The sequence below is a fragment of the Streptopelia decaocto genome (assembly GCF_964273445.1).
Source record: "Streptopelia decaocto genome assembly, chromosome: 6".
Taxonomy (NCBI): Eukaryota; Metazoa; Chordata; class Aves; order Columbiformes; family Columbidae; genus Streptopelia; species Streptopelia decaocto.
This window is the reverse complement of record NC_138660.1, coordinates 62,843,902-62,866,121: the sequence shown is the minus strand read 5'-3', so window position 1 is coordinate 62,866,121 and position 22,220 is coordinate 62,843,902. Positions and strand designations below refer to the sequence as shown.

The 22,220-nt window shown below is 39.8% G+C and overlaps 1 long non-coding RNA gene across 7 annotated transcripts in view; it reads right to left on the bottom strand.

The window, feature by feature from the left end:
* LOC309441776 overlaps positions 1-8,059 on the bottom strand; it is a 35,305-nt gene extending 27,246 nt beyond the window's left edge. For all 7 annotated transcript variants that reach the window (XR_014184462.1, XR_014184463.1, XR_014184464.1 and 4 more), the window contains exons 1-2: positions 7,760-8,059; positions 3,596-3,727 (exon numbers count right to left, since the gene is read on the bottom strand). This is a non-coding gene — a long non-coding RNA (uncharacterized lncRNA). The remainder of the gene's footprint in view (positions 1-3,595; positions 3,728-7,759) is intronic.
* Positions 8,060-22,220: the final 14,161 nt, after the last annotated feature.

The window sequence follows — 22,220 nt, the reverse complement described above, 5'->3', positions numbered from 1 at the left end:
AATTCTTCATTATGTAAAACATGTGCCCTAGTGCTCGTGAAATGTTTTGTTCTCTTCGTTAAATTGCTCCATTTTAATTTTAATTTTAATGCCCTTGTAGTCTGGATACTCTCTAAAACTGCCTGGCTGCTAAGAAAAAATGGTATTTCAGAGCCTGTTTCCCATTTCCTTTTAAAATTCCTTTTCTAAGTGAAAATGTAGTTTTGTTTGCTTGCTTCTGTCTTTTAAATACCCGCCTGCTTTTGTTTCTTACACAGATTTCTTGCACCTGCACGGTGCTCATTACTCAGGTCCATGCTCACTTTACTTGGCCAAATCTGGCCAAAGATGAGGCAGCACATGATTCCTAGATATGATAGATGAAAAATTAAGTAATTGTGATTTTTTCTTTCAGAAGTATTAATTTTTATGCCCTTGCCTAAAGATCTAAGAATGAGCATTTACAAGTTACCAAAGTAAACTTCGTTCCTGTTTGAAAAAACAGTTTACTTAATGAGGATAATACAAACATACGAGTTTGTGTGTCCATTTATCAAGCATTACCTACTTTTGCATTTATTTTTTGTAGGACAGCAAAGAAAGACAGAGAAGCAGGTCAGACCACTGAAACTTGTGCCTTTCTGCTCCCCAAAGCATGTTGAGCAAATGGCTATTTAGTTAAACTAGTTCTTTTGATACAGGCTTATAGGCCTTCACTGAAGGAAATGTTTTTATTGAGGGAGAAAAGCCTCATGATGGTACTTGTCTTTAGTGCAGGTTTCAGCATTGCAAGAGTTATGGACACCATCTAAGCAGTGCTAATGTGCAGAGGCAGTATCAGGCTGATATACTGAGCATCATTATTTACTGTGGACTTCTTAAGAAGTCAGAAAATGAAGGCTGAAATCTCAAGACAGTCCTCTCAGCAGTCCAACGACTTGGGTTTAGAGTTACCCATAAATTTTGTTTATGTTTACCCTATAAGAACTTAGGCAGTGAATGCTACGAAGAACCATTTACTTAAACATAAATGGGAATTAATTAGTCTATCAAACGAAAGCAAAGAGAATTCTGAGCCAGGGATGCACTCACAGACACAGTAACACATCATCTCTGCTGGATGTGCCTAAAATTTCTTTTAAGGGTGGCTGCCAAATAATCTTGTTTCTTTTGTTTATTAGCCAATTTATACAAACATCTCACTCCACATGGGAAAACTTCCAGCCTTTTTGTGTTCCCTATGACAGCCATTTTAGCGGGTGATTTCTTATTGGAAAAATATTTCTCTGAAAAAACCACATTTTGCTGTTTATTGATTAACGAACGTTTTCACTGGAGCTGTTTTGCAAAGGTTCAGTATCAGGTGCATTTCTAACCTCCCAGCCCCCTATTCAGCCCATCAATTGGCTCACTTATCAGTCCTACACTAAAAGGAGTTAATGGACTATCCCACCTCATTTCATGGCATTCGGCTGATGGAATATAGAAACTGCTATAAAAAACAGTGTTCGGTGGGACTGCTGGCATGAGCAAGGCGTACAGCATTTGGCCAGTATTTTGCATCATCATTGACCAGGCAGAGAGAGTTAAAATTATCCCAGCAGCCTGTCTCGGGTGAAGCAGAATGAGTGGTACAGGCTGTACAACCTTCCGACTATTAAACTGACCCATTTTCTCTTTCATTTTTTTTCCTTTAACTTAATTTTGTGCTGTATAAATGAGGCTACTTATACTGTAAGAGGAAGGACTGGTTAATCTGGCCAATATAGCATATTAAAATTATACATATTTGACAGTTTATAATCAAATATGATGCTCTTCCTGAAATAAGCACTATCTGGCTGTAGTGATAATCACTAATGGGTCAACTGGGTACAAGAGCACTGTAAATTCAGATTATGACTACATGGGGATGCTGTAGATTTCTTTTTTTTGCTTCTGTGTTATTTTAATAGAAGAATCAGGAAAATCAGGGAGAATATCCTCTAAGGTGTAGCAATAAAATCCCATTTATTTGTATCTTACAAATCTCATTCTAGTTAATGTTTTCTTAATGCTTCAACACAGAATCATGTTCTTTAAAAATGAATTTTCCTGAATGAGAAAAATGGCATTATTCATACATGGGAAAATAATCTTGAAAATGACACTTGAAGCTGAAAAAGCAGATGGAAAACACAGAGAAAAGTAAAATCTTTTGCTGCTGAAGCCTGGCTCACAAATACACAACAGGAAGGTCAGCACTGCTGTTATAATATATAGTCCCCGTACTTCAGTGAGGGCCATCAGGACCCTCATAGCCACAAGGAACAGGAGGACAGGGTGGAAACAAGTATTCTCTGAATTACATATATAGAGATATTGGGTGCTCACAGAGTATTTATTTACAAGCCTAAGGATAGACATAAATACTTTTCCCTGTTGTTTTGCTGTTTTGTTTTTTTTTTTTCAGATGAAGCAAATGCAGCAGATCCAATAATACTGCACTGCAGGAAGATCCAGCATTACGACTCATTTACAGTCCAAACCTTGTAAAAAAGAACGGAGGGATGGGGTGAAGTCACAGGCTGAGCGATGTCAATGGCAGAACGTCCTTTGGACTTCAGGCCAAAAATCATCAGCAGACAGATTTCCAAGATTTCCTGAGTTCTCGATCGTCACCAGCTTTTGTTAATTCAGTAAAAATTACAGGTGGGCACTTGATATTTTGAAACTCCCTTGGTACACTCAGTACTTTGAAAGTCCCTTGGCATGTTTTCCTTCCTGTTCTATTTCTGTCTGGTTTTTATTCCTCTATTGATTTTAATGGACTTCAATTACCGTCTCTTGTCTCTGAATCTTTAGAGTTTATTTATACAGAGCGCAGACTGCTAGATCACTATTCTCATTTTTTTCCCCTCAGACTCCCTAAACCACTATTTTTTTACACTGGTCTATTATTTTAATTGGGCTAAATTTAGAAACGTTTAGATACCTTTCAAACCATCTGTAGTTTCACTGCTGTTTAATGACTGTCTTTATAGATATATTGCGATAATTGACAATTCCATCTTATTGCGTGCCATCCAACTCTGATGTTCTGAAATTGGTTAAATCTGTATTTTAGTCACAAAGTAAATTCACAAACCTTTCCATCATTAGCTACAGCAAACGGCAAGAGAGTTTTAGAGGAGGAGAACATTATTCCCTCTTCATAAATTCAAATCACTTCTTCATCCTCATATTTCAGGTTTATGGGAATGTAGCTTGAATTTTAAGTTTAGTAGCTGTGACTATTGAAGTGTGAACTGCCAGCTCCTCCCCTCATCTTTCCAACCACTGTAAATCTTCAGTACCTACTGTCAATGAGACAAATTATCAAATATATACAAACAAAACCATAGCACAATTTCCTTCTTGGGGTATGACAAAGCAAGGGTGATCACAATCAGTGTCAGAAACCAAAACTCTTTAGAAGTGGATCTTTTAATTCAGATTTATGCTCTCACTAATTGGCCAATGTCATTCTAATAAGTTATGTACATTTGAGGGCTGGAATTGCCCTTAGAGGCTCTGAGAGTAGCTCTCGGGGAGGAGAAATCAGTGAAGCAGAGTCTGGCTATAGTCTGAGTTTAACTTTGTACGTATGCACATCCATCTCATAATAGGAAGGAGTCATATGCAAGCAATCCATAATGCATTCTTCTGAAAACTTTAACCCACGTACCACGGTTCAGTTCCCAGAAAGCTGCTCTGTCCTGGGAACTGCCTTGAAAGACAGAAGACAAAAATCAAAGAACAAGTTCTCAACCATCTGACAATTTCTCTTGAAGGACGAGCCTTTTGAAGAACAGCAAACAATGCTGCGGTGTTTTCCAGACAAAAAATCTGCTTTACCTTCTCTAAGAGAAGAAAAAAAAAGGGCAAAAAAATCTTAAGACTGTCATTAACAAAATTGTCTGGTGACTCCTGCTACAACATGATTGATCAGCAGAGCTTTCCACAAAAATGACAGTCATAACCCCTATTTCTATAACTGAACTCCTGCTTAGTAGTTAAAGTCTACTCTCTGACATGCATATCCAATTAAAACTGGGCACCCTATTCTTCATTATACCCCAAATGACTGGTTTGATACATACATTAAGGGAGTGGAGCATCACCTTTATGAAGAAAGGCTGAGGGACCTGGGGCTCTTTAGCTTGGAGAAGACTGAGGGGTGACCTCATTAATGTTCACAGATATACAAAGGGTGAGTGTCAGGAGGATGGAGCCAGGCTCTTCTCGGTGACAACCAACAATAGGACAAAGGGTAATGGGTACAAACTGGAACGCAAGAGGTTCCATTTAAATTTGAGAAGAAACTTCTTCTCAGTGAGGGTGACAGAGCCTGGACCAGGCTGCCCAGGGGGGTTGTGGAGTCTCCTTCTCTGCAGACATTCCAACCCGCCTGGACACCTTCCTGTGTAACCTCATCTGGGTGTTCCTGCTCCATGGGGGGATTGCACTGGATGAGCTTTCCAGGTCCCTTCCTGACATTCTGTGATTCTGTGAAACAAGTTCGTCTTCTTCTATCACAGAAGGGAATTTTCTTTCAGTGAGCTATGTAGGAAAACAACCCAAACAAATTTTAACTGTGTGCTTTTCACCCCACCCAGCAAAAAAACATTTTGAGGTACAATCGGCCTCATTAATCTGTATTCTTATATTCTTAGTTATGATGATCCAATCTCAACTCCACATCGAGCAAAGCGAGCTCCGCACCAGCAAAGTGAAGGACACTGTTGGACCTGGGTCATCAGCACAGGTTGGACACCACCTTTCAGAGACTATTTTTGCATTTCGGACACTGTAGCTGCTTGCTTTGGTAAGTAAAGGTAGCTTTAAAGAGCAGCATAATATATTTCCAGGAGCAATAACCCACATCTTTATTCATGATGTGAACGATGATCCGAGTAGTAATAATGAACAGGGTCATAAACATTTTCCATTGTGAAGTAGCATTAATCTAGTTTTCTAAAGGATGTTTGTCTAAGTCAGAAAAAAGCAAGTGGTTCAAAATACTCTGGCAAGTCTCTGCTGAAAAGAAGCCTGGGAAGTGCTAAGGATTGCTGGAGGATGCTAAATGGCATTCACTCAGCTCCGCTGAGAGGGCTAAGCTGGTTCTGGCAGGGTTTTGCTAGGATCAGTCCACTGCAAATTGGCTTCTTATTTTTATGAATGTTAAGAATCATCAACATTTAAAAAAAGAAAAAAAGCCAACAGTGAGTATTCAGGATTTTACCCGTGAATAAGGACAGTTTTAACATACTGCAGATTTTGCATAAATATTGCAAAAAATAAATAATAAAATGTAGCATTATTAATATAGGCACTTTCCAACTTTGTATGTCCAACACAGTTCTGTGCTTCCTTTTAACCACAGATCATTCCCAACATACAAAAGTGCATCGGTTACCCCCTCTCCCATTAACACCCTTTCAGGCTGTCAGTACAGCTGTATTTTTCTGCAACTCCAACTCCATTGGAATGAATGCAATTTCCCTGCCTTGTCAGTGTGAAACAAAACCACTGCTGGGCACAGGCTGCCTTTAACGATTGGGAGACTTTCAGATGAGGGAAACCAGCATTTCACTGGTGCTACTTCCATATAGCTAGACTTGAGTCTTTGCAGGAGAAAGTCCATCCATCTCTCATTTCTATTCCATGCAATTTTTTTGACTATTTCTCCTGCCTTCTTGAGATGTGATCCAAAGTATTTTTTCCCTTTTTTTTTTTAGGATTTAAAAACAGGAGTGACCCCAGTGAGTTGTGCTATGTCTGCTGTACCAGCACAGATGCGGTTGGAAAGCCTCTGGGAACCGGAGCTTCCGCTTGAGAAGCAATTCCCTAAATCACAGCATGGGAATGTCTTCCATGTCGTGCGAAATGGCTTGGGTGAATCAGCGTATCTGACAGGCACGGAGTTTCACTAGCATTCAACCTCGTACTTAATGAATAGTCCATATGTCCAGAGAAGCAGGTAATTTATAGTCTAACATTTTCTTTTGATCTGTCGCTTGCTCTTTCTCTTTACAATTAAATCACTTCAAAATGCGCAAGGGAAGAAGGCAAGGGGAAGAAGTCTTTTTAATTAGAATGTGCTAAATGGTAATAAAGTAATGTGAATACAGTGGAGACCTCTTAAATCCATAACAGTAAATCTATTGCTGCAACAGGTCCATCCTTTATCTGGTGTTCATTTAAGAAGGTTTCACCTGAAGTGTTACAGTGACATGAACTGAGGCTAATAGAGTAATATATTTAAAAAATTCAATAAAGCATCTGTTGTAGATTGCAATATGCCTTGTAATTTTATTGACAGGGGTTTGTTTTGTCCTGAGACATATAAAATGCTTGGTTAAATGGTTTGATTATATAGTACTTTTAAAAAATACACACTCAACTGAATTCTTGTACTGTGCAGCCTGTCAGTGATTAGCCAAGATGATTTTTAAAATACAAATAATTGGGTAGGCTCTTAAAAAATTAGGATTTTACTCACCTGGGAAGGAATTCTAATGTGTGGCAGAAGCAGTAATTTGAAAATTACATTTCTTTTAATGCAAGTGTTAAGGTATTAGGTAAAACAACATTAAAAAAAACAACTGGTTTAAAGCCATATATGTAGAACAAAAGATAATTTCCAAAAATCTAAATGAAACAAAAAAGTTATGATTTTTTTTTATTAGTTAGGGAAAATATGCAAGAGTTTAGACATATTTCCATGAAGCTTTTTTTTCTCCATATATATATGTAGAGAGCTTGCTTCTACTTGAGTACAAGTGGATTTTGGATGTGACTGTATGCTTCTTTCACCTGAAAGCAATTATCCCCATTTTGTGTATGCAATAGCCCCTTCATTCAACCCTCTCCAGTCCCAAGAAGCTGAAAAACACCCCAGTGCCATAGGGTGCTACCTGTACCATTTACAGCTGAGGGGACTCGTGCGGTGCTTGGACACGGTACAGATGAATATGGGAAGATTACTTTATTTCCAGGTTAGCGGGAGGCCTGGTTTTGGAAGCACTACTAATTTGTGCTATGTAGGATGGCTGCTTGGTTTGAAATGGGGTTATTTTCCTAAAACAACTGTCTTTGCTGTGCTTGATCCCAGGCCAGGGACTCCAGCAGCTCTCCCTGCCCAGACTCGACGCTGCTTTATGTCCTGGGCTTTCTTTACCATTCCAGTCCCCTGCTTCTCTCACTTCCAGAGCAGGTTTAGTTTTCTCTTGTCAGAAGGAGGATTTATGATTTCATGTTTCAGCACGCTTTGTGAAAAGGAAAGTAAATGATTTCTTGGAGCCAATATTGGTCCTTGAAGACAGGGCTTTGAGGTGCTTATAGGATGTATGTGTGGACATATTGTCCTACTCAGTGTCTTGATTTATTTATTGGTGGTGAACTTGTTTTTTTTTAACTTTTTAACTGAAATATTTTAGAGATGTTGCCACTTTTGCTTTGGTAGAAACAAGCGTGATTGCACATATCATAAGGTTTTTTTACCACCGTTTTTTTGCTTTAATCCTAAATGACAGCTACATCTGTTGGAAGTTTGTTCCTATCTCCTGTGGTTTTTTTTAAACCTGACAGGTTGAAGGGGCCCTTGTAATGACAGTATTGGTAGCTACAGATAGTTTTTGCGATGCTCTGTGAGCTGCTCAACCCTGGTTTTGCTCTGCAGTAGAAGTTCAGGTGACTCCAGCACTTTTGCACCAGCAGCCCCTGGGGGAAAAGGCAGAAGCAGCTTTATTTAACTTACCCTCATTGTTCTTTTGGATTCTGCAGGCTGGGGTTTGGATCTCGTTACAATAGGGTTAAACTCAGTGGACAGGCATATGACTTTTGGTGGTGGATTATGGTCAAAGGCCGTCACAAATTTCAGCCGATACAGTTCCATTTTCCTTCTTCAGGAGCCAGGTTTTGTTTCACTGTTGTAATGTGATGTCAAATTTTCAATGATTCTTCACTGATGTTCACAACATCATGGGCCATGATACCACAGATACTACAGACACTGTAGCTAAAGGTCATTGATATGATTAATTCTGTACATTATGTTTTTCTGTAAGGACATGGAATAGTTATCCAGGTTAGAAAGCATAAGAAGGCGCTCCAATTTTCTGTACTTTGAAGCACTTGAGGTTTGCAGTGACAGGTAAAACATCCCAGAGAAAAGAGGAAAACAAACTGTTGGAAAGTGTGTTCTCCTTGTGAAAACAGAGTGAAGGCGCTGGGTGCTGCCAAAGGTGCTTGGGACACAAACCCACCTCGGGTACACGGGTCCCCAAGGGCCCTGCTGAACGCCCAAAAAACACATTACCAGTCAGCTAAAAGCCCACAATCCTGTGTGAAAAACAACACTTGCTGCACCTCCTTCAGCTCCCATAATTTTAAAAAGCTAGTAATAATTTAGCTTTTTTTTGTATTTTCTGCACTGTACAGCTCAATGTTTCCATCATGGTGTTCTTATTTACTATTAGTTTAGTCAACTGGAGCTGTAATGGAAGCTACTTGTACAATTATCTTGAATTTTTCTAGGTTTATTCATGTTGACACATTCATTTTTAGTACAACACTCTTGATACGACAACCGAGACGTCGCCCGGTGTTTACATCAAGCAGCAGAGAAACTCAACATTACAAGATACATGAGTGCAAACAGTATAAATAAATCAAATCAAAAGAGTGCTTTAGGTAGGAAAAAAAATCCATACATTTAATTTTTAGCTCAAAAATTGGCATTTTGAGCTCACTTAAAATGTTTAAAAAGTATCTCTCTTATACCTTCTTTTCTCTGGACTCTGCTGTGGCCATTTGGTTTGCTGCAAAGACTGCTCAGAATCATTACAGACTTGCCTCCAGGTATCCAAAGCATTTCCCTCCCGGCTCGTGGCATTGATCTAACAGGTTTTGGGGAAGATACTTTCACCATCTTCAAGATGTTCTCCATGTCCCTAGCACCCTCCCTGCCATAGGTTTGCTTGGCAGCTCCAGTTCTCACCTTGCATACCAGGTGGTGGCCACAAGGCAGGACCTCAGGGCAGAAACATCTCCTGAAACTGCGCAAGCTGAAGAGTTATATTTCTGCCCCTCAACCTCTTCTATAGGTTTTTCTAATTCCAAAATGTTTTCAGATGATACAGTAAAAATCAAAGTGCTATTGCAATAAATGCATTATAATAAATGCAGGCTGGGCTTTCAGCAAGAATTTTAATCTTTTTGAGCTGTTGCACAATCAGGTCATCAGCTCTACATGGGGAACATTCCATTTCTCTTCAGCTTCTGCTCTTAAGATTCAGCTAAGTGTGATTAAACCCAGGGCATCGAAGAATCCAGAACAGCACCATAGATGCAATTCACAGCCTTATTTAACCATTAGCTATGATTACTCTAATTATATCACTTTATTAGTCTTTCTTCTTCCCCATTTAAAAGTAATACGGAATCTTTAAGCAATTACAGTGACTAACTAGCATTGTCCAGCAGTAACACCAAACCACTAAAATACTTTAAATAGAATCGGATAGTCATTTGATGTGAAATTGTCTACAAATATTGCCACTGAAATACTGCTTTTAGTGAAAATGTTACCAAAGATGCTGCAATATTAACCTATATTCAGCTAAAATGTAGTTAGCTATGGACAAATGTCGATCTTATTGCACTAATTTCTTTGTGCCCTACTCACCATGTGTGCCTTCACTAAAACACTGTATTTTACATACAAGAAACTCTTTGTGTTACTTCTGTATTAACAGTTACCTGAGTAACCATGTTAACAACTGCAGAAATTTTTGAAATATTGTTAGTTATATTTTACTTATTTCTTACACACAAAATGTTTTTGCAAATATCTATATTGATATATATCTATATTGGTATCAACATTGATAACTACTTATGTCTACCAATACAGATATATGACTTTATATGTACACATATGTATACATATGCGGTATGTAAAGTAGGATAACAATATATTTTGTAACAAAAATATGTACCAAACACTGTTTTGTTTGTACTCTTTCTTTACAAAATATTTTATGAACTGAAGCAAGGAAAAATACATCACAATACTAGAAATAAGCCATAGTCTTAGTCTGCTGCCAAGTAACATTAGACCAGTGTGCTGATCTCCAAGATAATATAGTTCTCTCCAAGTGAAAAAGCAACTTAGAAATATCTGCATCCACCTACCTCCTTCCCAGAGCACATGGCTACATACACCATGGGAAGAATTAGAACATTTCCTAATCCCTTTTGTTGGAAGGAGGTTGGATTTGTGGCTGAAAACACGTGAAAGGCAACTGGTTTCTATCTGTCCCACGACTCCAGTTTTCATGTCACTTCAGCTCCTGGTACCTGATCTGCACAGTGCAAAACGCTTTGTTTCTGGTCCAGCTCAGGGCAGCTAAAGGAGCGCTGGCAGTGGGGCTTCTTCCAGCTCCTCCTCAAGCTTTTCTCCCTCCTGTAGTCATTTTGCTTCTTGTCCAGGCCATTTCAAGCTTCTCTGCTCTTTCAAGGAGCTCAACATGCAAATATATTAGAAATGCAATCCTCTTTCACAGTCGTATTACGTTTGTTTCCCAACCACTTCACAAAGCAGAAAAAAGCTCTCCTACTTGCGTGTGGCCGTTAAATTATGCAACATCCAAGCCACAAAACCTTAACCAACATTTCCTGCCGAGTTTTATTTTTTTATTTCTTATTTTGGCACGGTTTCCCAGCTGTGGGGAACGAGCGACGTCTCTGTGCATGGCACGCTCGAGTGCAGGTGGAATCAAGAAGCGTAACCGTAAACAAGGTACGAGGCTGGAAGTAGCAGATTTGATCACAGCAGATTTGGTGTTGTTTTTTTTTTTTCAGTTTATCTCTGTTTATAGAGCTTAAACCAGGCTTTTCTTTAAGCACAGGCAGGTGCTGAACACAGGAGGCGGTGTCAGCAAAGCCTTCTCTTTCGGGATCCTGTACATGCAATATGCACCCAAGTGTTGCCCTCACCTCGGTATCTGTTCTCCTCTATGCTGGAGAGGTGAGAGCAGAGCAGAGCTGATCTCGCACCACCACCACACAATACTGGAGCCTTCCCTTAAACGCTGAGCTGGGGAAGGAGGGAAGAAATTGTCTTCCAAACCATTGCATGGATCCTGATCGACCAGACCATCCAGAGAAGATTAAACCCAAAGCAGGAGGGATGGAGGGTTTTTACTTGTTCCTGGTGAAGTGAGAGCTCTGCTGGTTATGGTCAGGGAGAAGAAATGGGAAAAATGTCCCGATTACCTTTTAAATGAACAAAAAAATAGAATTACAATTCATTTATCAAAGACAATTTACAGAGAGATGCATATGCTTATTTATGTACATTTTGGCTATCTACTTAACAGCACTATGCCATTTAATCAAATCACTATTGCAGCGATCTTGGTGATACCCTTTAATGATAGTGCCAACATCAGATCCTTGAACATAAGAGAAGCGACAATAGCCTGACTATTTTCACAAGCTGGTTTGGACAACTAGATGACCAGATGGAGGAGAGCGGCAAACACTTCACTGCTGGCAGACACCCAAAGCTTCTTGAACCTCATATACTCTTCCCTAATAAATATGTCTTTTCAACACCAGCCATGGTAATGTAGTGATAACAGCAGGAGAATAACTCTCCTTATAATTGTGTGAGACATCCAGATATATTCCCCTGTCTCCCTGACTAATGCTTCCAACATGACTTGTTAGCTTCTGCAATGATCAAGCAGCTATTAAAGATAAAACTGTGTTAACCTTTTCAAAAATTAGAAGAGCATGACTGGAACTGGAACTACAATGGCTTCCTGGAGATTAGAGCAAAAGGGTGAAAGATCATCCCACTGAGACATTAGTAATGTGTGTATTATTTATTTAGTATGTCTGAAATGCTTATGAAGGATGTGGCCCCACCCAGGCGCCGCCTCCTCACCGTGCGACTGCTCTAACCAATGCAGGTAGGTAAGCAGAAAGATCCTGGATGAGTTTTTATACACGAGGTAAATTATCTTGTTTCGTTTCTCTCCCTCGCACATAGTCCATAGAAAAAGAACTCTTGAAACTCTGAAATCAGCCACATTTTTCTTAAAGTTGTGTTTGAATTGGACCCCAAACCATCTTAATCCAAAGGAACTTCAGTGAATCACAGAATCGTAGAATGATTTGGGTTAGAAGGGACCTGAAACATCATCTAGTTCCAACCCCTGCCATGGGCAGGGACACCTTCCACTGTCACTCAAAGCCCCGTCCAACCGGCCTTGGACACCTGCAGGGATGGGACGTCCACAGCTGCTCTGGGCAGCCTGTGCCAGGGCCTCAGCACCCTCATGGGGAAGAATTTCTTCTTGTATCTCATCTAAATTTACCCTCTTTCAGTCTAAAACCATTACCCCTTGTCCCTCTCCAGCCTTCCTGTAGGTCGCCTTTAAGTACTGGAAGGTTGGTGTGAGGTCTGCCCAGAGCCTTCTCTTCTCCAGACAGAACAACCCCAACTCTGCCTGTCCTCACAGCAGAGATGCTCCGGCCCTCTGATTGTGTTTATGGCCTTTTGAAAACCAATCCACCCATCAGTTTGTTCACATTTGTACCTTCAGCCACAGACCCATGAATTAGACAGTAAATAATAAGTAATATAGCTAGACACTCAACAATGACAATGGGGGTGTCATGTCATCCCATGAACTGACAAACTAGAGGTGCAGGATACTCAGAAACTGGCTTGTCTGATGTGGAAGGTAAGTACAAAAATCATCCTTGACATGCATAAGCTATAATAAAAGACAGGTCTTTGTTTACTGATAAGTATAATTTGTAGCTTGCAAGTGACAAACAGGCAATAAATCCAGATTAGAAATAAGAATGACTGACAGTCCAAAAAAACCCACTAACTTAGTCTACAATGAAAACCTTTTTGGATTTGTTTTCTTAAATAAAGTTTTTACTGAAGTTATCAGAGCTGCTGATAGAATAAAGCTCATAATAAAAACAGATAACAGCGGTATGAAAATTGCAGGAATGCAATATACAATCCCAGGCACATGGAATATTTATAAGTTTTGACATCTATTAAACTAGCATCTCAGTCGCATTTTTGAGATTTTTAATATCTGCAAGTAATTTATTGTCTTCCCGCAAGGACCGGTAAAAAGATCATCTAAATGAGCATGTCCAAATTAACTGCTTCCCTCTCTCAAGTCAGGTTAGCAAACACTGTGAACCATCCCTTTTGGAAGCTGGGTCTGCTGCCTGTTTTTGTACAACAAAATGGAAAAAGTGAACTCTGTAAGAAAATACATGAAGGGCTAAGCTGCCCTGCATGAAAATGTTTCATAATATAGGAGCTGCTGTTCTCCCAACAGAGCTAAAATATAGCCCATAAAAATTCAGGCAAGGGAAGAGCGGAGTAGGAAATGATGAAAAGTGTCTTATTTAGAGGTAAAAGAGATTTTCCCCCCATCTTGGATGCTGGTGGTAATTTCCAATATCAGAAACTTGCCCCAGTGGACAGTTCAGCAATTGTTGACCTCCTCACCTTGATGTCTACCAGCAAAAAACAATCAGCCCCAGAAGTCACAGAAAACTTGGGCAGTCACTAAAGAAGGGGTGGATCTCATGGAGGCCCCTCCAGTGACCACGAAGCAAAGAATGAGCAGTGCAAATAATTTCTCATCATTTCTCAGTTCATTCTTTTTAATTTATTAAGACACTTGAACACATAATACTCCTAAACTGTTAAACACATTTTGAGCTCTAGGCAAGAGTATAGTTTTCTTATAGTACCTCTTCTTACTTCAGCTGCTGTTCCCACACTAGTCATGAGATAAATAAATGTGTGTCTGCCTTGTTACCCACCTTTCTCATCTTCTACTTCTTCCTAGACTTCAAAACCGTGGGACGAAATAGGGTCCTCTCATATCAGCATCAACAAGGCAGCCAGGAATATTGTATTTTATGTACGCTATATGATACTGGAGCATCAGAGTTCCGCCTGCTCACTGAAGTATTTACCTATGAAAAGGCAACAGAGGATAACTATTAACATGGTATCAATGAGTTAATGTTTATTCTGAACTACACCAATAGAGAATGATGCTGTTTGCCCAAAGGAGGACACGTACGGGTCTTTCTCTTCCTTCATTCAGGTTATGTATCTGAGAGGGATGCACGAAACCTAATCAACACCCAGCCCATGCTCTACATTTAATACCAGAAAGAGATGGAAAGGTAAAGTTTGCTGGAAAAGGAACCTGAGTCTAATAATAAAAAAACATTTAACAGCAAAAAGAAGTTATCAGAGCACCTTTTCTCAGTAAGGCGCCTGGTTCCACCTCTAATGTGAGCAAAGCTGTGAGAAGTTGGTGCCGCACCTGGGAAACTCCGACTGTGTCTCAGCTGAGGGCTGAAATATTGCAGGCATAAAATTTCTATTAACTGGGACAAAAATGGAGTACTGTAATACTCGTATGTAAATTATTAGAGAACAAGTGGCCAATACTAAAGCTATCAACTAGAAAATTACTTCAGTACTGTAGCATATAATTTTTTTGAACCATAAACTTTGTGAAGTCAGAGATATTAAGAAAAAAAAATCTATAAATCCCTCTGGTAATAAGCACTGGAACTAAAATCCAGGCAAAATTAAATTCAAGAAGATTAATGCTCCTTTTTATATTTTGATGACAACTATAAACATAATGTAATTTTGTGAATTTACAGCTTTAAAATGCAAGCTGATACCCCACAATGGTGCAATTTAAGTAACAAAGCAAATAAGTACTTTTTATTCTAATATCCCCACAGATAAATTTCACAGTAGTAATGAAATGGCCTTGAACTTAACTAGCATTTGAAATAATAGAGAAACAAGTTATAATTGAAGTCTTGTCTTATTTAAAATATATGTAGCAGTGCATTGATGATATTTGCATATCATCAAGGTAGATGTCCCAGATGCTTAAATACAAAGTCTGAAGGGTTCTTCTCCAAGAAGATCTTGTAAAGTTCTGTGGCTTAAACTGCACATTTCTTTTCCTCAGTCCTCTGAGATATGAGCACTTTAGCGGCAATAACCTTGTTAAGTCTTTTGAAAAAATGTTTACATAACCTACGAAGACTCTTGAGTTCACTGGAGGGTGGAAGAAAACAGGAAAGCTGGTGGACCAGCTGTAAGCAATGTGATGTCCTGGAGCAAACTGGAGGGCTCCTCCACAGAAATAAGAATATCTTGCATTATCTGATCTGTATACTGTGCACATCCCACCAACACCACATACATAAACAAGAGGGAAAATTCCAAAAGAAGTGAGGGGAACAGGCCAGCTACCACACCCAGGAGACAATTTTAAGAGAAGATGAAATGTGAAGGAGCTGCTTAGACACTTTACAGAACGTAAATGGGAAGGCAAGTGGCAAGATACAACTAACGCTGTTTTCCTCGGTGCCATACCTGTAGTCACAGCACCCGTGTTCTTCACAGCACGATTAAGTTGTACCCTTGTTTAGCAAAAACAAGAATTCTGTACAAATAATAGAAAAGATGTCCCAGCAAGCTTTCACACTTAGAAATTATGCTAGGTTTTTCCCTAGCTGAAATTTACTCTTCGGATTTCCTCTGCAGAGTGTTTGGGGAAAATGGACACCTTATCTCCACCGTGCCTCTAATTCTTTTAAAAATTCTAATTATGCTTTAAAAAGGAACCTTAATGATTGGATCTCCCCATTCCTGAAGTCATCATTCTTCTGCTATTATTAAATAAAACACAAAAAAAAGGATTGCCTCTTTTCCATACGTATGTGGCCTATCTGCAAAATGTAATTCCTAAAAGGACATTTTAAACCTATTTTCCTCACCAGTATTTTTTTCAGAAATCAGTTCTTGCAAAGCACAAATGTGCATAATAATCCACTCGGATGAATAAGCAGTCAAAACAATTAGGAGTGAACAATGTCATGCCGTTGCCATAGAAGTGACATAGTCATGTTGCAGACTAACAGGTTCCTTTAGGGGATTTCACAATTTAAGGTCCTATTTCCACTGAAATGACATCAAAACCTCCATTAACTTCGCAGAAACAGGTCTGACCCTCTGCCAGCGGCAGCGCGGGTGCGACAAGGAGAAGGGAGGAGACCAGGACACCGCGAGCTACCAAGGGCAGGGAGAAGAAAGAGCCTTGGCGCCCACCACTTGCTTTCAATTAAATCCATAGATTCTTGCTGGCAAAAGCGGGATTTTGCCGCATCTTGCAAAGAGAGATAATGGGTTGGAAGACACTTTGAATTGCGGCTCCAGCATCCCCAGCCCCCTAGGGCTTGCCTCAAGCACAGGGATCAGCCAAGGGATGATGTAGAAGACTTGGGCCTCACCCAAAAGCACTGAGTCTCAGCTCTGCTGGGGCTTGTTCATGCCTGAGCTGGTTGCCCTTTGCTTTGGCAACTGCATCCCAGACAGCTCCAGGGCTCGCTCACCGCCACGCTGGTTTCCAAATTATTGAATATACCGCTCGTCCTATCAAGAAGAAACACAGGCAGTGCCCACCACTGACACCCCTGCAAAAATATTTTTACATGCAGAATTATCACAGCCGTTAAATATTAAGTAACCTGTGGGAATTTTAACGTATTATACTTGAAGGGAATATGTAAGATAATACTAAAAAGGTGAAAAGAATTGCAATAGGTGTTCATCTGAAAGCATACAGCAATTTCAACTTCTATGTAAGAACCCATAAAATTTATACGGAAGAAATTAAATGTATAAAATGATTTATAGGTGGATTTAAAAGGCTTGCATTTTTTTTAGTTTCATACATCTTCATGAAAACAGTTATAAATCTCTGTAACTTAAATTGTTTATCCAAGTTCTACAGCAACAGCATAAACAGAGCAAGTAATTATCTGTAATAAACTTTTTCGTTAGTATTGTGCCATTCACCCTTTCGTAAAAGTCCATATCATAATTTATCTTGTGCTGTATTAGAAAAATCAGAGTTTATTTGCTACACTCACATTTTTTTTTTGCAGTTGTGCAGAAACTGTCATCTTCCTATTAGGGTGATTCAGTCATTAGGTATTAATAAAATAATAATGAAATATAATCTGTACTTCTGCAAGAATGCGTGTATATATATATATATATATATATACACGTAATGATGTTTTCTCCCTCATACAGCACAAAATCTTCAAAAGTCTAAACAAACCCCTTTGTAAGTGTGCTTCTCAGAGTAGTACAAAATTCAGTCTTCATTATAGCTAGTGCTGACATTCTAAATCATACTTTGAGCAGTGTTTCCTGGGGTTCAGGCATTGACTTTTACACACAAGAGCCTGATTTGTTTTTGTGGCAGCCACGTAAAAAATGTTCAATTTGAATTGGTGTCAGCTATGTTGAAGAAAAGCTCCACAGTGGTGGAACATGTTGGATTTTTTTTTTTCAGAAAAACAATTTTAGGCCACAGTCTATATCCTCAAATATAAGTAAAGCATCATCATTTGCTTGGAGTAATGCTTAGGATGGGAAATCAGGGCTCTGTGAAGCACAAAACTAAACTCAAGACATGATCCAGAAGCAGAATGAGATCAACGCTTACCTGGTTTGGAGAGCAAAACCACTCATTAATTGTGATAGTTGCAGAGCATATTATGGTTTAAAAAAAGCCCTCAAAGTCTGCTTTGAATAAAGAGAAAAACAAGCCACAGAAAATAAGGTTGATCTCAATGTACAAAGAGTTGTACTTAGGCTGTATGATGGTTTCAGAAGAGAGGACACTTGTAAGCGGGATGGAGAAGTGGGTCAAGCTGTGAGATGTGCAACCCTGGTTTCCACCCAAGGACATGACAGCCAAAAATACCATTTCAGTTCAGCCTAACGCTCTATTAGCATATTAACACATGCAGCGGCTTTTCTATGCAGTGCTTGCTCGCTGTCATATTCCACAGCCTGAACCGTGTGTGTTAAACTTCATGCAAATTGCTCGGATTTTGAGGTTGTGGCGCAGAGTTCCACCTTGGGTAACCGCAGCTTTGAGTCGGCTGCTTCATGGACACACACCAAGTCACTGCTGGTGCGGATGGTATCAGAGACATACCCTGGAGTCTGCAGACTCCAAAAGGCGGCTGGTAAATGAGGTTGTCTGACAGTGTTATCGGGAGCTGTAGACAGCTTTTAATCTCCATGGGCCTTCAGCAGCTCAGACATACACATCCTGACTGCAGCCCACACGATGCTTCACCTTAGCATGAAATCAATGTCAGCTCTTGACATGAAGATGTTGGCATAACCCATGGCACAAATTCGTATGTCTAACACCCTGCGTATCGGATAAATCAGAACAAACCACACATGTATTCGGTGTAGTGTTCTGCTTTGCAAACAGGGAAATCAAGATTATAGATTATATATATATATAAACTCGCTGGTTGCAATTTGTATGTTTAGGCAACCTAAGCTGCAGAGACTGGATAAGTCCTAGTTTATTAGCAGCTGAACCCCAGAGAGCAGTTGGTTACACTCAGTGCTGTCATTCTTGTGCTTCATCCAAGCCCCAGGCTGGGGAACCTGCCTTGCAAGGGCCTAATTCTCCCAGGAGCCCTGGGCTCTTCCCTTTACCTTCATTATCTGTGGCACAAGAACCCGTGTGTCACCATCCCAGTTTGTATCGCAAATGAAAAAGCCACAACATAAAATGTCTCTATTTGATACTAAAAGAGCAGTCTCTTCTATTTAAAAGATCCTATTGGTTCCCTGTGCTCATTTCTGCCTCCTACCCATGCCAAGAAAACTCAGAGCAGTAGCAACTTTCCATCACGTTTCTTGAAAACGCAGGGATCAGATGGACACTCAGAACAATTCACTTTAATTATTCTAGAAAAAAAAAAAAAGTACATAATTTTTATTGCAAGTATCTTCCACGCCTACTTGCCTTTAGATTTAATCTTTCAAATCCTACTGTTAGCAGCAAGGGTCAGATTCAAATAGCAAGCTTATCTCTTTAAAAGAAAACTACCTCTGGCTTGAGCAGCTTCTGTGAATTCCTGGGATTCATAGTATTTTGCTAAACCCTATCTACAAACAGTGATATAATTCCACTGAGCTTGGGATGGCTGCACAGGTGGAAGCTTCTTACCCTGGTACCCTCTGTTTCATCACCTAACCCATCTTAAAATCTATCTGAAACACCAGAGCACGTTAGGTTGGGTAACCTTGGTGGTTTCTATCCCCAACTGGGGCTTCCCAGAGTCATTGCCCCTTTGTAGGATTCAGTTGAATTACCAATAGCTATTGAATGACCAATGTTTTTTGTCAAATGCATTACGTTATTCCAATATCAGACCGCCCTGAAGGTAAGTGACCTGAATTCTTCCCTGAAGGAATGTAATTGCCCTGACTGATTGGGTGATGGCTCTCTCATACAAGGCAGTTAAATTTCAATTACATAAATCCCACCCTGAGTCTGGGTACAAAACAAGCAAAACTTATAGGGGTAAAAAAGAGTGAACAGTCCTACTAGAAGACAGCAATGCCGTATGAATCACAATTCCTACTTCTCCAGTAGTGGAATATTTCCACTCTGATCTCTCAAAACTGATCCTCACAGGGGTCCCAGGAAAATACCTTCAAAAGACAGGCTGGGAACAAAAAGCTTAGAAGGTAACCAATTAATATAAATCTGTAAAAGCTCTGGTTTTACAGTACATTGCAATCTTCCTCTCAATTCACTCTACAACCCTGAGAACCTTCTTACTGCTCCCAAACGAAGATGTCAGTCCCTGTCTCCTGCTGACAGCCCTCGCCGTGCTGAGGTGCCGGCTCCCTCCACTGCCACAGTGATTAACACAATTAGACTGAATTAAGAGCTGTTGGGTCTGACCTACATTAGGTTGAATTTTGTTCTTCTTGTCAGACTGACAAAGGGACTCTGGCTTGAAAGCCTATCTGTTTTCTAATTATATTACTTGGTTTAATAAGGGATATTACCTTTCCTTACAAATGTTATTTCTCTTAATGTTAGGTAATGCATTCACTCAGAGAAACATTGTCAGTATTTCATTAACTCAATTGCCCCAGACAAAGTAAAGAGCATGTGGAAAAATGTCACTTTGGATATCGCTTTCCCCCCTCTCCTTCTTCCTTGGCTAAGTTACGTCCCTGCATTGCTGCCAGGGAATATTATAATATCAGAGATAGTGTGCAACCAGCTTGACCTGCCTTCCAGTTCATTTGCCAGGCCTGGCACTCCCTTGAGGCACCTTAATCCAGCTCTAAAGACATGAGTTACATGCAGGAGCTGGTGAGATCTCCCCAACACTGGTTCATCTCCACCGTCCCCTCCTGTAGAAGGGCTTGTAAAGCATCTCGGTGATGCTTTCACTGCTTCCATCAAAGCATCCTCCCACCAGCACAGAGGGACCTCCTTGACATAAAAAAGCAGCAGCTCTTTTTGCTCCACTCCTCAGTCTATTCCGCACTTCCAGGCAGGGAAAGTCCTGCCGTTTCATGGCAAATTCTCTGTACATAAAGTATATGTACATTAAACTGTCTCTGTGACCATGTTTGACTTCCACTCCACAAATAAATGGGAGTAGATAGCTCCTTTCCCTCAGGAACCTCTGTCTGCTGAAAAATGAGGATCGCTGGGATATGCAGATGAAACGGCTCCTTCTCTCCACCCAGATCTGAAAGCAGAGAGCTCCTCACCCTCCGAGTTTCAGACCAAGGGGCTTTGACACACACAGAGCAAGCGGGAAGATCCGCGATTAGGTAACTTCCAAACTTCAGAAACATTTTCATTTCAAACTCTGACTTCCTGCCATGCACATATTCTTCTGAAACCAGACTCGGAGGCAATTTATTAACAACTCCAGGGGAGTCATATCTGCAGAATCTGTTTTTCAGCTTTTGACGGCGAGCAGGGCTAATGTTACTGTTTCAGAGTGCCGTCACTAGAGTAATGTTTATTCTGTATATTCAATGAAGGAGTGCCCTTTGAAGGTGCAAATGAAATAGCTTATCTAAGGTAAAAAGCTAAAAAAACCCAACTTAATATTTTAGATCATTTATCAGCACATAGGAAAAAAAATGGGAGGAAATAAAGACTAGCCCATGTTCTCCAAAGACAATTTTTAACCACAAACTATCAGAAGTTCTAAGCTGCATTTCTTTTTAACTCAAGAAAATAGTTTAATAGAATGCATTGCAACTCATCAGCAAAAAAACCCCAAAACCCTAAGTTAAACACTTCCAGTATTTTAATTTTTTAAAATAAAAAGCCCAGTGAAGACACTTTTGAAGCCTTGAAATCTAATAAAAACCCCCACATTCAGACCCAAGCTCTGAAATGAGGGGTTTTAAAAAATACCTGAAGTACTCTAAGTATCATATAAGGAAAATGTAGAGTTGTTCAGGGAAGGAATAAAGGGAACTTTGATCACATTAGAGATTCAAAATGAATGTGAAATCATGGAAATCTTAACATTGTTCTTGAACTTACCCAGAACAGAGGTCTTCCTTGGATGAATGTTACATGGAGGGCGGAAGAAGGAGTTTGACTAAAGTAGGACTGACGTGCATGATGAATTACAGTTCATTAATCCAATTAATGAGTAATTCCAGGAGCTTTAATCCCAGATAAAGCTCTTTATTATAGCTCTGTTGGCTAGTGCTGCACTAAGAGCCCGTCAGAAAATCTATTGTAAACCTCTATTATATAGAGCCTGCCACACACTGCCATAGCTTTTTTGGTAACATTTTGTCAAAAAAAAATCATGTGAAAAACAGGAAGGAGTGGTCCCTACCCTTATTTGACTGAATTCATACTGCAAAAGAATTCAAGGTACATTTAAAAGGACACAGGCCAGCTGAATGTAACTTCAAGTATTTATAAGCATTCTTAGTTTAGAAGGCAAATATATGTTCCATCTGCATGCATGACTTCTTCATGCACATCCTATTGACTGATGGCAGCCAATAAAGTATACCTATCTGGTTTTGGAAATAATCTCTGTTCCATTTTTATTCGATTTAGTTTTTGGTAGCACTACCTACAAGCGTGATGCCTTCTGAACACAATTACAATCCCTCCTCTGCAAAACTCACAGGCAAAGAGGGATAAAGTGAGAGAATGAGTTTACATACTGGTTACAGACAGCACGGCAGAATAGAGTGTGTAAGAGGGAGTTAAATGTGAGACAAGCATCTG